We start from the raw sequence: 14,500 nt of genomic DNA, 5'->3' as shown, positions 1-14,500 counted from the left end.
TGTGCTGGGCCTATCTTTGGGAGGTGCTGGAGGAGATGGGATTTGGTCCAATCTTTATTCATACTTTGAAAAAGTGCTATCAGGATGCCTCAGCTAAAATTCTCATCAATGGTGTACTTACTCCTAGTTTTAATATCCAAAGAGGGACTAGGCAGGGCTGCCCCATCTCCCCTTTATTGTTCGATCTTTACATTGAGCCTCTCGCCCAAGCTATAAGGTTAGATGAGTATATAACCCCGTTTAAAACTCAGCAATATCGTTCGCAAAATTGCACTATATGCGGACGATATAATTATCTACACAGACAACCCCGAGACAACTCTGCCAAAGGTCGGGGCTCTGTTGGAAGATTTTGGGGCAATCTCTGGTTATCTGGCTAACTCCACGAAGACGGAGGTTATGTGCTGGAACATAGGTCAGTGGAGAGGGGCCATCAGTAATAAATTTAAATATCTTGGAATTGTCATTGTGAAAGATCTCGAAAAAATTCCATCTATCAATGTAGAAAAGATAATAAAGGAAATTGATCAGTTGTTTGCAAGGTGGAGGAATCTCCCTTTGACCATCTTCGGGAGGGTGAATTTAGTTAAAATGACCATCCTCCCGAAATTAACCTACCTGTTCAATGCAGTTCCTCTAGGTTTCCCTAAACACTCTGGTGCCGATCACGATCCGGTAAAAAATTCCCCCGTGCGACTCGTATCGGGTCTTTTTACCGTACGAATCGTACAAGTGCCGTACGAACTGGCAATCACGATTCGCATGGTAAAAAGTCCATACGAACCGCACTGGGAATCATTCCCCACACGTCCCCGGGTCGGAAAATGTGTCCGACACGTCCTCGGACGATTTACCTTACAAACGTGAAAAACCAAGTCCGACCTAGGAATCACGATCCATCCCGTGCGTCCGAGGTTACAACCGTATGGAAAAAACACCGTCCGCACCGAACTCCTACAGCAACCATGGAGACATGTGCCCGCATACGCGCCCAACACTCCCCCCAGCCCCCGTACGTCCGACACGTACCCCCCGTATATGTATACCCCCACCCGTCTAGGTACACCCCAGTACGTTCCAGTCGAACCCCCACCCAGTACGTGTCGTACCCCCGTGTACCTACACCCCAGTACGTGCGAGCCACACCCCCACCCCAGGACGTGTCATAGCCCCGTCTACCCACACCCCAGTACGTTCCAGTCGTACCCCCACCCCAGTACGTGTCGTACCCCCCGTGTACCTACACCCCAGTACGTGCGAGCCACACCCCCACCCCAGGACGTGTCATAGCCCCGTCTACCCACACCCCAGTACGTTCCAGTCGTACCCCCACCCAGTACGTGTCATACCCCCCGTGTACCTACACCCCAGTACGTGCGAGCCACACCCCCACCCCAGGACGTGTCATAGCCCCGTCTACCCACACCCCAGTACGTTCCAGTCGTACCCCCACCCCAGTACGTGTCATACCCCCCGTGTACCTACACCCCAGTACGTGCGAGCCACACCCCCACCCCAGGACGTGTCATAGCCCCGTCTACCCACACCCCAGTACGTTCCAGTCGTACCCCCACCCCAGTACGTGTCGTACCACCGTCAATGTACACCCCCCCACCCCAGTACGTGTCGTACCACCGTCCATGTACACCCCCCCACCCCTGTACGTGTCGTACCCCCCGTGTACCTACACCCCAGTACGTGCGAGCCACACCCCCACCCCAGGACGTGTCATAGCCCCGTCTACCCACACCCCAGTACGTTCCAGTCGTACCCCCACCCCAGTACGTGTCGTACCACCGTCAATGTACACCCCCCCACCCCAGTACGTGTCGTACCACCGTCAATGTACACCCCCCCACCCCAGTACGTGTCGTACCACCGTCCATGTACACCCCCCCACCCCTGTACGTGTCGTACCCCCCGTGTACCTACACCCCAGTACATGCGAGCCACACCCCCACCCCAGGACGTGTCATAGCCCCGTCTACCCACACCCCAGTACGTTCCAGTCGTACCCCCACCCAGTACGTGTCGTACCCCCCGTGTACCTACACCCCAGTACGTGCGAGCCACACCCCCACCCCAGGACGTGTCATAGCCCCGTCTACCCACACCCCAGTACGTTCCAGTCATACCCCCACCCCAGTACGTGTCGTACCCCCGTGTACCTACACCCCAGTACGTGCGAGCCACACCCCCACCCCAGGACGTGTCATAGCCCCGTCTACCCACACCCCAGTACGTTCCAGTCGTACCCCCACCCCAGTACGTGTCGTACCCCCCGTGTACCTACACCCCAGTACGTGCGAGCCACACCCCCACCCCAGGACGTGTCATAGCCCCGTCTACCCACACCCCAGTACGTTCCAGTCGTACCCCCACCCCAGTACGTGTCGTACCACCGTCAATGTACACCCCCCCACCCCAGTACGTGTCGTACCACCGTCCATGTACACCCCCCCACCCCTGTACGTGTCGTACCCCCCGTGTACCTACACCCCAGTACGTGCGAGCCACACCCCCACCCCAGGACGTGTCATAGCCCCGTCTACCCACACCCCAGTACGTTCCAGTCGTACCCCCACCCCAGTACGTGTCGTACCACCGTCAATGTACACCCCCCCACCCCAGTACGTGTCGTACCACCGTCAATGTACACCCCCCCACCCCAGTACGTGTCGTACCACCGTCCATGTACACCCCAGTACGTGCGAGCCACACCCCCACCCCAGGACGTGTCATAGCCCCGTCTACCCACACCCCAGTACGTTCCAGTCGTACCCCCACCCCAGTACGTGTCGTACCACCGTCAATGTACACCCCCCCACCCCAGTACGTGTCGTACCACCGTCAATGTACACCCCCCCACCCCAGTACGTGTCGTACCACCGTCCATGTACACCCCCCCACCCCTGTACGTGTCGTACCCCCCGTGTACCTACACCCCAGTACGTGCGAGCCACACCCCCACCCCAGGACGTGTCATAGCCCCGTCTACCCACACCCCAGTACGTTCCAGTCGTACCCCCACCCAGTACGTGTCGTACCCCCCGTGTACCTACACCCCAGTACGTGCGAGCCACACCCCCACCCCAGGACGTGTCATAGCCCCGTCTACCCACACCCCAGTACGTTCCAGTCGTACCCCCACCCCAGTACGTGTCGTACCCCCCGTGTACCTACACCCCAGTACGTGCGAGCCACACCCCCACCCCAGGACGTGTCATAGCCCCGTCTACCCACACCCCAGTATGTTCCAGTCGTACCCCCACCCCAGTACGTGTCGTACCCCCCGTGTACCTACACCCCAGTACGTGCGAGCCACACCCCCACCCCAGGACGTGTCATAGCCCCGTCTACCCACACCCCAGTACGTTCCAGTCGTACCCCCACCCCAGTACGTGTCGTACCACCGTCAATGTACACCCCCCACCCCAGTACGTGTCGTACCACCGTCAATGTACACCCCCCCACCCCAGTACGTGTCGTACCACCGTCCATGTACACCCCCCCACCCCTGTACGTGTCGTACCCCCCGTGTACCTACACCCCAGTACGTGCGAGCCACACCCCCACCCCAGGACGTGTCATAGCCCCGTCTACCCACACCCCAGTACGTTCCAGTCGTACCCCCACCCAGTACGTGTCGTACCCCCCGTGTACCTACACCCCAGTACGTGCGAGCCACACCCCCACCCCAGGACGTGTCATAGCCCCGTCTACCCACACCCCAGTACGTTCCAGTCGTACCCACACCCCAGTACGTTCCAGTCGTACCCCCACCCCAGTACGTTCCTGGCGCACCCCCAACACAACCTCCTAAGTACGGAGCGCACCCCATGCCCCAACATCACAACCGCGTGTACGAGTCTTACAAAGCCACACACAAGGACAAAATCGTACAACCAAATGGCCCATGTACACACCGTACACACGCTCAAAACGCACGTACACAACAAGGACAAAACAAAACAACTCAACAATACACCATTCGAAAGGCACACAGCCACTAAACATGGCCAACAACCACTAAAATAACACAATCACTGACCTGCAACTGTCAAAAACAAACAGAGGCCCAATACACCACCACTCCTTATAACACACCCACCCAAAATTCAAACACTGCCACACCCACCCATGGACCAATGAAAAGGGCCCACACACACAAACCATGAGCCTTTGCAACAGACCCACTGCTGCCAGACACCACAGAACCAGACTACAAGCGACACCACATCTTACACTTGCACACCTTCACACGAACACCCTCACAAACACCCTCTCATCACATTCACACACACACACAACCATCCACACCCCCCCCAACATCCACACCCCCCCCACACCCACACCATCCCCACCCACACCCCTCACCATGCCCACTACCAAGAATCCAAAGTTCAGTCACCGAGAGTTGGAGGTCCTTGTTGATCAAATCCTCAGAGTCGAGCCACAGATCTTTGGAACATTGGTCAGAAGCACCAGCCAGGCAGCCAAAACAGCCATGTGGCAGACCATCGTCGATGCTGTGAATGCTGTTGCGGACACCAGGAGGACCAAGCAGGATTGCCAGAACAGGTGGTACGAACTGCGGAGGAGGGTCAGAGCCAAGAGACAGGAGGAACACGACCAGGCCAACGCCACCGGAGGAGGGCCCTCCCGCAGAGCCGTACAGTACCATCCCTGGGAGGAGAGGGTGATGGCCATACTGCCGGTGGAGGCAGTTGAAGGAGTAGAAGGACTCCGAGACCCGGGTGAGTACACAAACAACGCACCTCACATGGGGGGAACTGCAACCACAACCAAAATTAATAACAGGCACGCAACCACCACAAGCCATCGCATTACTCAACCACACTCCATGAGCAGGCACATGCCACTGCTGCCACCATGCCCCATGCACCCAGCTGGACAATGTCAAGTCACAGGCCACAGAAGACAACAACACATGACACGGTAACCCGGATGGCGGGAGGCTGGGCACCAAGAATCACATAGTGCGACTCCAAAGCAGACAACAATGCCCTCTGCCCATATGGCCTAGGTCACAGCCAGACAAACACTGTGTCCCAACACAGGAATGACTTGCCAGCAAATGGCGGACGCCTTGCATCAACACATGGGGGTGAAGGCACTGTTTTGCACATGCCAGCAGCTAATGAACAGCCAACAGTGTGAAAGAGTGGCAGCACACACCACCACAGCAGCAGCGCACAGACACACAGCAGACAAAATGGGTGCCTGGAGATCAGAAACAAACTCACATCAACAGGCCAAGGGCCACTCAAAGATCTGCTAACAGTGTGTGCCCAGGAAGCTGGGCCAAGGTGACAGAGGGTGACACACGGAGGGAGGGAGAGGGGGACACAGAGGGAGGGAGAGGGGGACTGAGAGGGAGGGAGACGGACAGAGGGAGGAGGCTGACACACAGAGGGAGGGAGAGGGGGACAGAGAGGGAGGGAGAGGGGGACACAGAGGGAGGGAGAGGGGGACTGAGAGGGAGGGAGACGGACAGAGGGAGGAGGCTGACACACAGAGGGAGGGAGAGGGGGACAGAGAGGGAGGGAGAGGGGGACACAGAGGGAGGGAGAGGGGGACAGAGAGGGAGGGAGACACAGGAAGATGGACACAGGGAGGAGGCTGACACACAGAGGGAGGGAGAGGGGGACAGAGAGGGAGGGAGAGGGGGACAGAGAAGGAGGGAGACACAGGGAGAGCAAATCAGTCCTGTGGTGTGTGGGAATGTCTGCTCGTCAGCAGGTGGACTGCGTGCATGTAGACAAGGGTGGCCAGTGCCAGAACCCCCCCTCTTCATCATGGCAAAACGCAGGGCCATGTCACAACCTGTACACGAGCACAAGGACAGCCACCTGCATCATATAAGTGTGTGGATCCACTCCATGTGCACATGTACAGTGCTACAAGGAAGGCGCAAATGCATAGCTCGGCACACATGCACACTCCACTGCTGACTGCAGTCACACTTGACGCAGCAAGTAAGACTGTGCCACACATAGTTAAAGGGGCCAAATTGGTGCCCAAGGGACACACACATGCACAAGTGCACTGTGAGTGGAATGCAAGACTGATCCTAATTCCAAGAGGAAATGTGCCAACTTTGTAACGGATGAAACATGGATGTTGCATGGATCAAAATTAACATTTTCTCTCTCACACACAGGTCAACGTCGTGCTGCACCCCCCAACACTGGGGCGGAACACTCACAGGACTCGGATCTGCAGGAGACCGATCCCACCGGCAGCGACCACTCTCACCACTCTGCGGACGACCCCGACCGACCTGGCCCCTCTGGTGTCCAACCACTTGCAGCACCTGCGTCAGGTACAACCGTGCCAACCACCACCCCCACTCCTGCCACATCCCAGGAGACACCCAGGATCCCTGCCCCAACACCACAATGCAGCCAGGCTCGCCAGGAGGGACACGGTGTCCCGGGCACCCAGGAGGAGGCAGGCGACAACGCCAATGCCACCCCTCAGGGGTCCCGGAGACCCCATGTGCCCACAAGTGCAGGCCAGACGCAAGTGGGCATGGGTGGTGGGAGTGGAGGACGGCGGAGGCGCGAGCCTGACCAGTTGGCTGGGGATCCGGTATTTTCCCATGTCCGTAACATCCTGGACTCATACCGGCAGGACACCACGGGCATGGCCCAGGTTGTGTCCGTCCTCGAGGGGATCAAGGTCCAGCAGGCCCAGCAACATGCGGAGCTAATAGCCTGTCTACAGCTACACCAACGGAGGATGGAGGACAGACAGGCTGAGCAAGTGACGGCGTCCCAGGGGATTCACGCTGAACTCCGTCGGATGGCCGACACCATGGCCGACCCTCCCTGTGCCAGAAGGCGGAGAACATCACCACCCACAGGGAGGGATCATGAGGAGGAGGAGGAAACATCCGACGGAGCATCCCAGACGTCGTCACGGCCTGCTGCTGAGGTTCCCCGCAGGAAGCCGGGTCGTCCACGGAAAGGACCGTGAGGGTGGCTGCTACATCACCATCTCCCAGGACACCTGGCCTGGCACCTGGCCCACAGGAGCAACAGCATCACAGCATCAAGAGACATTCTCTGCCACATGGCCCTGCTGGTCACTGGCTGACCAATGTTGACAAAGACTGTGGCATGGACTCTGAGGATTTCCTATGGCAAGGACACCAACTCCCCTACTGAACTTTGGATTCCCTAATCCCGGAAAGCCCCTCACTTTGTCCCCCCCCCCCCCCCCAATAATAAATCACACTATTAAGAGTAGATGCCTGCTGGTATCATTATCACCTAACATGTGTCTTGTACAGTCTAAACATGCCTGAGTCATCTGTTCACTTCAACCATCCACACCCTGGGGCCTGAGTCTGGCACAGGACACATGGGTCACAGTTTATTAGGCAAGACAGACATGGAGCACCATACACACCCGTGATGGTCAGAACCAGCTGAGGGGGTGGCCGAACAACCGTGCTGACAGACACATTGAGTACAGCAACAGTCATGCGCAGAGGTCAGGGATCCTGGCCCGTGTCCTGGGGGGCACCCAGGTACGTGTAGACAGGTGGCAGAACCATGTCCTGCAAGCTTGAGTCCGGTGGATGCAGAGAATGGGGGCCTGGACAACGTTGGATGCATGGGGATGGCACATGTCACACTACCCACACAGTCATGGACTTCATGCCTGTTAGAAAAGGTAGACGGACCGGGAGGGCCGGCCGGGGTCAGGGGGAGAGGTCTCCAGGGAGAGCCGTCTCCAGCGATCGTACAGACAAGTAACTTCCCCCCCACAGACAGATATCACACACGGATAAGGTTCAGTGTTCTTTATAAGCACTTATTTAAGATACGGTTGAATGGTACAAGGAGGTCTGGACTCAGGGGTCCCCTCGATTAGAGTCTCGCAACGCAGGGAAGGGGGTAGCGGGACAGTCTATTTACCAATCAGGTAGTTCGGATGAGATGATGATGAGCTCACAATCCTCGAGCTTGGTGGTTAGGTGGTACGGACCGCGGCAGCGCCAGCAGGTCCCGGTGCGGGTGGTCGATACAACGGGCCGCGGCAGCGCCAGCAGGTCCCCGGAAGATGTACGGTCCGCGGCAGCGCCAGCTGGTCCCGGTGCGGATGGTCGTTACAACGGGCCGCGGCAGCGCCAGCAGGTCCCAGGAAGATGAAGGTTGCAGAAGGCCGCGGCAGCGCCAGCAGGTCCCGGTGAGGATGGTCGTTACAACGGGCCGCGGCAGCGCCAGCAGGTCCCAGGAAGATGAATGTTGCAGAAGGCCGCGGCAGCGCCAGCAGGCAGGACGATGGTTCACAAGAGCGGCTACGGCAGCGCCAGTAGACCGTCAAGGTTGAGTTCACTCGGTGTCTCTCGACTCCAGGATACAACTGCCTTCCTGCTCCGGAGCTGCCTCAGTTATAGGGCTGGTGCCCTTTGATGTCCGGACCCTCGCACTTGGAGGTCGGAGGGTCCGGGATGAAGGTGTCCAGACACCCAGCAGGGGGTGGAGCCAGTGCCTGGGGGAGCTGGGGGCGATCGGCACCTGGCGGGGGAGAGCCCTTGACACTTCGTTCTCCCATTGACCTGCCAAGTGGTCCGCTCACCTCCTGGGTGGATGGTGGTGCCGGGATGTCGGGGCCGGCCAGGCCCGGGGTTAGGGTCGAGGTGAGGCCATGCGGCCGCGTGGTGCAGGGCCCAAGAGGGCGGCTTGACCCGGCCGGGGAAGCCGGTGGGGCTGGACCCCGTGATGAGTAGGGGTCCGAGGGCAGAGGGTCCGTCGGGAGACGGAGTACGGGTGCTTGTCGCGGGGATATGCCAGGTGGGCCGGAGTTCGGGCCCTGTCGTGCGGGGAGGGAGCAAGCCGTCTGTGAGGCCTGTCCAACATGCGTCCCCCCCAGCTGAAGGCGGGGAGAGTCACCCATCTCCTTGGGGGCTCTCTTCGTCGAGGCGGAAAAAGCGGGACAGGCCATCCGCGTTGGCGTGGTCTTGGCCTGGTCGGTGCTCCACGGTGAAGTCCATTCCCTGCAGGGAAATGGACCAGCGCAAGAGTTTTGGGTTCTCCCCCCGCATCTGCATCAGCCATTGCAGGGGTCGATGGTCGGTTTGTACCCGGAAGTGGGTACCGAAGAGATAGGGTCGGAGCTTTTTGAGGGCCCACACTACTGCAAATGCCTCCCTCTCGATGGTGCTCCAACGCTGTTCTCGGGCCAGGAGACGTCGACTGATGAAGGCCACCGGCTGGTCATGACCTTCGGGGTTCAACTGAGAGAGGACGGCTCCGATGCCGTGGTCGGAGGCGTCGGTCTGCACCACAAATTCCCGACTGTAATCGGGGGCCTGGAGCACAGGGGCGGTGCACAGGGCGGCCTTCAGCTCCTCGAAGGCCGCTTGACAATCAGGAGTCCAGTTGACCCGCTTCGGTTGGTTCTTGGATGTGAGACCCGTGAGGGGCCCCACGATACTGCCGTAGTCCTTCACGAACCGCCGGTAGTAGCCGGTGAGCCCCAAGAAGGCTCGGACCTCGGTCTGGGTGACGGGGGGCTGCCAGGACTGGATGGCCGCAATCTTAAGTTGTAGTGGGGCCACCAGCCCGCTTCCCACTTGGTGCCCAAGGTAGGTCACAGACCCTTGGCCAATTTGGCACTTGCCGGCCTTAATGGTGAGGCCGGCCCGCTGGAGGGCTTGTAGGACCTCTTGGAGGTGACGGAGGTGGTTGGACCAGTGGCGGCTGTATACAGCGATATCGTCCAGGTAGGCAGCGCTGAATTCTTCGAGCCCCGCCAAGACCTGGTTCACAAGGCGTTGGAACGTGGCGGGGGCATTCTTCATGCCAAAGGGCATGACCTTAAATTGATAGTGGCCATCGGGGGTGGAGAAGGCTGACCGTTCCTGAGCCCTGGGTGTGAGGCCGATCTGCCAGTAGCCCGCCGTTAGGTCGAAGATACTAAGGTAGCGGGCGGCCCCCAGCCGGTCGATCAGCTCGTCTGCTCGGGGGATGGGATGAGCGTCGGTCCGGGTGACAGCGTTCAAGCCCCGGTAGTCGACGCAGAATCTCAGTTCAGGTGCGGTGCCGGGGGCAGCGGCCTTGGGAACTAATACAACCGGACTGGCCCAGGGACTGTCCGAGGGCTCGATGACCCCGATCGTGAGCATCTTGGCCACTTCCTCCTGTATGCAGGCCCGTACCCGATCTGGTACGCGGTAGGCCCGGTGCCGGACAGGGGGACTGTCCCCGGTGTCTACGTCGTGCAAACACCAAGGGGTGACCCCGGGGGTGAGGGAGAACAGGGCAGCGAACTGCAGCAGGAGGTCCCGGCAGTCCTGGCGTTGCTCCGAAGTGAGGGCGTCAGAGAGCCGGACCCCGTCCACGGAGCCGTCCTTCTCCTGAGTCTTCAGGAGATCCGGGAGGGGCTCGGAGTCTTCTTCTGTACCACTGTCTGTAGCCATCAAGAGGCTTAGTTCGGAGCGCACAAAGTGTGGTTTGAGCCGGTTGGTGTGGAGGACCCGAAGGGGGTTCCGGGAGGACCCCATGTCGATGAGGTAAGTGACGGGGCTTTTACGCTCGACCACTTTGAAGGGCCCCGTCCACTTATCTTGCAGGGCACATGGTTCGGTGGGGGACATCACCCATACTTGCTGCCCAGGCTCGAATTCAACGGAGGAGGCATTGTGATCATACCACCTCTTCATGTCCTCCTGGCTGGCCTCGAGGTTCGCCTTGGCCATCTCCCTGAAGCGCCGGGTCTGGTTTCGTAAGGCCAGGATGTATTTGAAGACGTCTGGAGGGGTCGTTAAGGGGGCCATCTCCCAACCTTCCTTGACTAGGCTGAGGGGCCCTCGCACAGGGTGCCCGTACAGGAGTTCGAAGGGGCTAAAACTGAGGGACTTCTGGGGAACTTCCCGGTAGGCGAAGAGGAGGCACGGGAGCAGTACATCCCACTGGCGACGGAGAGGCTCTTCCAATCCCCCAATCATCCCCTTGAGAGTGCGGTTAAAACGCTCCACTAGTCCGTTCCCTTGGGGGTGATAGGGGGTCGTGAATCTGTAGGTGACCCCGCATTGTTGCCAGAGGGACTTCATGTATTTAGATATGAAATTCGTACCTCGGTCGCTGACGACTTCTCGGGGGAAGCCTACCCGGGAGAAGATCCCCATCAGGGCCCGGCCAACCACCGGAGCTGTCACTGTCCGTAGGGGCACCGCCTCGGGGTAGCGGGTGGCATGGTCCACTAGTACCAAGATGAACCTGTGTCCTTGTGCCGTGCGGGGGTCCAGAGGCCCCACAATGTCTATCCCCACCCTCTCGAACGGGGTGGTGACCACAGGGAAGGGTTGCAGAGGGGCCTTCAGCTTCCGACCACTCTTCCCGCTGGCTTGGCATGTGGGGCAAGATCGGCAGTGGTTCAGGACGTCATTCCTCATTTTCGGCCAGAAAAAGTGGGTCACCAGGCGACTGTACGTTTTGTCCTGGCCCAGGTGTCCCGCCAGGGGGACATCGTGGGCCAGGTTGAGCAGAAAGTCTCGGAAGCGGAGCGGTACCACCAGAACTCGACCGGCCCCCAGCTCGGCGATTCTTTGCTCGCTGTAGAGCAGGTCGTTATCCCAGTAGACCCAGTGGGTTCCGGTGGTGTCCCCGGCGTTTTGGGTACTGGCTTGTTGGCGGAGTCCCTCGAGGGAGGGACAGGTCTTTTGTTCCTGGCGGAACTGTTCTTGGGTGGGCCCCCCTTCTTGACGCCACTGAGCCAGATCCGGAAGGTCCTGGTGTTGCGCGTCTTCTTCGGTAGTCGGGTCCGGGAGGTCGGACTCGCCGTTGTCCTCTACGGGGGCAACCGGGGGCGGAGGTGCTGGCCATTCGGTTTCTTCTGATCGGGGGGCGGCACGGGCGGCCATGGATCGGGTGGTTATGCAGGCCCAGTCCGGGAGGCCCAGCATCCCCAGGTGCTCTCTTTTCTCGACGGTGGCCCACGGGGAACTCTCGAGGTCATTCCCCAGGAGGCAGTCCACGGGGGCATCGTCCCGGACCGTCACCTTCAGTAGACCGGAGACCCCTCCCCATTCAAACGGGACGCAGGCCATCTTACACATACTCTCAGAGTTATCTGCCGAGCGGACGGGGCAGAGAATGTCCGGCAGGATCTGCTCGGGCTTCACCAGATGACAGCGGACGGCCGTCACGCTGGCGCCGGTGTCACGCAAGGCCTCGGCTCTCTGTCCATTAATGGTCACCCACTGACCGTATTTTCTGGTGTTGGCGGGTAGGGGAGCCCGCGGAACCATGTCTCTTCCCCCTAAGCACGCCAGGACCATGGCGGCCGGTTCCCACCCTTGCTGGGCCGGCTCGTACTCTTCGGGTCCCTCCGATGATTGCTCTTCCCCTAGGGCAGCGGCAGCTACCTGGCGGGGCTTGGGTGTTTGGTTTAGCGGGCAGTTCGGGCCATTGGCGTAGTGGCCTAGTCGCTGGCACCGGTGGCACGTGACGTTGGCTCGGTACCCAGGCCGCAACGGGGGGTTGCCCCGGCCGGCCGGAGGTGGGGTGCTGGCCACGGGTGTTGCTGGTAAGGCGTCTCTCCCTCGCCCCTGGCCCCCTCCTCCTCCCCGAGGACGGTGCTGGCCTTGGTTGCTTCTGTTCTGGTCGTGTGGCCCTCTCCGGCCCACTCGGGTGCTTTCCCACCGGTCAGCTTCGGCGGCGAGCTGCCGGGGGTCAGTCAGCTTACTGTCGAGTAGGTGCTGCCTGAGCTCGACGAAACAGTTGTTTGACAGGTGCTCCCATACCATAAGGTTGAAGAGTTGTTCGTAGGTGGTGACCTGACTTCCCTTGATCCAACCCTCGAAGGCCCGGCTGAAGTAGTTCACGTATTCTACCCAAGTTGTACCTGGGATCCGGGTGCAATCTCTGAACCTCTGGCGGTACATCTCGGGCGTGAGGCCGTAGCGGGTGAGGAGGGCAGCCTTCATGTGGTCGTAGGACGACATTTGGTGATCGGGGAGCTGCAGCAGGGCATCGCGACCCTCGTTGATAAATCTCCCCCAAAGTCCGGCTCCCCAATCACTCCGGTCGATCCGGTGGGAGGTCATTGCGATCTCATAGGCTTTAAACCACTGTTGTATGTCGTCTTCTCGGACATATTCGCGGACAACATCCTTGGGGATGTGAACTTTTTTCTCACTTGGCCCCGGGGTGTGTGGTCGCTCAGGCACCCCCAGTTCCTTATTCTGTTTGCGCAGTTCTATTTCCGCTAGTCGGCGCTCGTGCTCGAGCGTTATTTTTTTCTCTTCCAGCTCTCTCTGTCTCTGCTTTTCTTCTCGTTCCTCTCGAAGCCGCATATGCTCGAGGTTGAGTTTCTGTTCAGCTAACTTGAGTTCCCCATCCATCTTGAGTCGTGCCATCTCCAACTCGTGTGATCTGACTCTGTCTCTTTCTCGGATCTCCTCTTGCGAGAGGCCCGTTCCCCGCTCCTCGGGAGCCGTGGCGTTCCCCTCTGGTGTGATGCTGTTTTGGTCTGGTGTGTCGCTGCTTTGGTCGGAGGGTCCTGTGACCCCAGTTTCTGTCCATGACTCAAGAGCGCGCTTTAGATCATCCTTGGTACTCAGGCCGGTGGTAGCAATGCCAAGTTCTATGCAAAATTGTCTCAGTTCGCGGTGGTTGTATTCTTCTAATTTCTCCATTTGGAATTTCTCGGTGGAGCTGCTATCTTTGGTCGACATCGTGCTTATGTCGTGGGGTGAGCTACTCTCTGTACGATTACGCGTTGATTCGGATCGCGCCGCTGGCCACCAATGTTAGAAAAGGTAGACGGACCGGGAGGGCCGGCCGGGGTCAGGGGGAGAGGTCTCCGGGGAGAGCCGTCTCCAGCGATCGTACAGACAAGTAACTTCCCCCCCACAGACAGATATCACACACGGATAAGGTTCAGTGTTCTTTATAAGCACTTATTTAAGATACGGTTGAATGGTACAAGGAGGTCTGGACTCAGGGGTCCCCTCGATTAGAGTCTCGCAACGCAGGGAAGGGGGTAGCGGGACAGTCTATTTACCAATCAGGTAGTTCGGATGAGATGATGATGAGCTCACAATCCTCGAGCTTGGTGGTTAGGTGGTACGGACCGCGGCAGCGCCAGCAGGTCCCGGTGCGGGTGGTCGATACAACGGGCCGCGGCAGCGCCAGCAGGTCCCCGGAAGATGTACGGTCCGCGGCAGCGCCAGCTGGTCCCGGTGCGGATGGTCGTTACAACGGGCCGCGGCAGCGCCAGCAGGTCCCAGGAAGATGAAGGTTGCAGAAGGCCGCGGCAGCGCCAGCAGGTCCCGGTGAGGATGGTCGTTACAACGGGCCGCGGCAGCGCCAGCAGGTCCCAGGAAGATGAATGTTGCAGAAGGCCGCGGCAGCGCCAGCAGGCAGGACGATGGTTCACAAGAGCGGCTACGGCAGCGCCAGTAGACCGTCAAGGTTGAGTTCACTCGGTGTCTCTCGACTCCAGGATACAACTGCCTTCC

The sequence above is a fragment of the Triturus cristatus genome, chromosome 7 (assembly GCF_964204655.1).
Source record: "Triturus cristatus chromosome 7, aTriCri1.1, whole genome shotgun sequence".
NCBI classification, from domain to species: domain Eukaryota; kingdom Metazoa; phylum Chordata; class Amphibia; order Caudata; family Salamandridae; genus Triturus; species Triturus cristatus.
Note: the sequence above shows the minus strand (reverse complement) of the source record.